This window comes from Verticillium dahliae, genomic scaffold (genome assembly GCF_000150675.1).
Source record: "Verticillium dahliae VdLs.17 supercont1.20 genomic scaffold, whole genome shotgun sequence".
Classification (NCBI taxonomy): domain Eukaryota; kingdom Fungi; phylum Ascomycota; class Sordariomycetes; order Glomerellales; family Plectosphaerellaceae; genus Verticillium; species Verticillium dahliae.
The window spans coordinates 501,079-503,441 of NW_009276967.1; positions in this window are offsets into that span (position 1 = coordinate 501,079).

Here is a 2,363-nt window from a genome sequence, read left to right on the forward strand (position 1 = left end):
TGCACCAAACACCCCAGTGGACACCCGAGGAGACAAGCTGGGTCAGGCGCATCGTGACGACCTCATGGTCGAGTAACAAGGCACTTGGTCCATGTCTTGCGAGCAGCTCATATGGCAAGGAAGACCTGGCATGTGACATGGACCAATATCGGGTGACGGTTGGGGAAAGGGCCCAGACGATCCGTCCCGCCTTCAGGTACTTTGCTAATGTTTTAGTGAGCCAACTAATGAAGCACAGACGTATAGCTTTTCCCGCGTAACGATCACGACAGGCTGCCAGATGGTCTTCAAGTCCAGAGGCGCAATTATTACGCTCGGCAGTTCTGAGCACCGAGCAAGCCTCAGCCCGCATCGGCCAGTCAAATGTCAGGAAAGTTTGCAAAGTCACGCACGCTTGGTTATTTACAGCTTGAAACAGAGCTCTGAGAATGTCGCCATTCGTGCGACAAGGGCCCCAAAGACCCCCTTTCCCCCTCCCCCCAACTAGCCAGGAGCCAACAGCGGCCTCTCTGTTCAGGCAGTCTGAACCCCAGGGGGCATGTAATGGACGCGCCCGCTCAGCCTTACCATTGGGTTGCATTGGTCAACCCCAGAACCTGTCCCTGCGGGGTTCAGCGGTTTACCCAACTGTTGACGTCGCCAATCACGAACTCGAGACTAGGAGGCGTTCTGCTGATTGACCAAGCCCACTATCAGGTATCAGCACGACCAAGACATTTTTGAGGAATCCAGGCTACTGACTGGTGGCAAGCCTCCGTGTCATCCGACCTGACATGAGCACTGTCTGTAACAAAAATACTGCAAGTGGAGTGGAGCGCGCCGCAAGACCATGAGTGCAATTCATCAGCTTCCCTATCACATATCAAAATGTCAAACGAAGCCCAAGTGCAGCAAGCTGGACACTGACCCGTCCCCTGAGTGGGCTTCCTCATCCGGCCTATCGTCAACGCTCGCTACTCAGTACGAATCTGATCAACGTCGCTTGTCATATTTGGGTCTGTGCGCGTGCAAAAGGCGGCTGGCGGAGGGTCGAAACGGCTTGACGTGGATGCGACAGCCGCAGACTCTGCAGTCACCTGTTGTTTGTGATCGGGGCCATCAAACCAAGCATCACATGGGGACCGCCCGCCGTCCCTTCAGCATCCGTAACGCCCTTCAACTTGTTGATGTTGAAGCGAAGATGAGAGTTCACGGTTGCACGATGCTGTTGACCCGCTCACGGACTTGGAGCTAAGATGATGCAAGTGAGGACCTGAGCTGGCTCTGAGACAAGTCCATGCAGGGGTAAATTGAAGTCTTTGATGATGACAACATGTCGCCACCGTGGCTGAGAAACTGATGAGGCTGGATAGATGGACAGCGATACTTCCCCTTCACCTGAATGCCTGCATTCTTGCAGTGCACGCTTAGGGTCATGACGGTGAGGCGCGACACAAGGGTTTCCGCGGGAACAAACTCGTCGACTCTGTTGCTTTTCGGTATTTGGGACGAATCGTCATCCATGACAGAGTGCACACCATCTCATCGTCGGCATCATGTGCCGGGCAGCGCAAGCCTGCCGGATCGTGGCGTTCAAAGATCTTGGGCCCTATTCGGATCTGTTCGGTGGGGGAGGGGGGGGGGAATGAGTTTGTGGTGGGCTAACACACTAAAAGTCTTGAGACGAACCTCGACCTTCGTCTGTCATTGGCGCCAGGCGCTGGACCGCTCTCACTGAACCGACATTTCTGGTGGGCACGCATCACTGCCCGTCTCGTGCGTCACGTTATCGCCAGGCCTTCGCCAGACCACACTGTCTCACCTTAGAGTCGACCTAAAGGCCAACTAATGACACGGAGCGCGGCGCAAGGGGCGCGAAGAGGCCTGAAGTGGCCGTTGAGAAGCACATGTCAACTCGGGATGCTGTGCGCCGGCGAAAGATTGGTGGATCACGAGACCCTCTAACCATCTCATCCGACGAGTCGAAATGTCGTCTCGCTTTCATCTCGTCCAAAAATTAAAAAGCTCAGGCCGCTTGCCGCGCCTGCGTCCATTGTGGGTGACGCTTCAAGGGGTCCCCTTGCTCTGCTGCGAGGCTTCGTCACTGGCGTCCTCAGACTTGAGATCCGCAGGCCAAACGGGCAAGCATGAACTCGACGCAGGCACAAACCCTTTTCTTCGCCAACAGCCCTGTCGACCAAATCAAAGACCAACAGCAACCTGGTTCTAGACGATGAAAGTCGAAACGAACACACGGACTCTCATGCCATCTTTACCTGATCGTATGCCAAGTTGGGATCGCTGCTGCCAGAATCGAGAAGTACATGAACCGCGCAGGACCTGATCGAGGGACCGGGGCTTAGGGAGCTGGGGGGGGGGGAGGG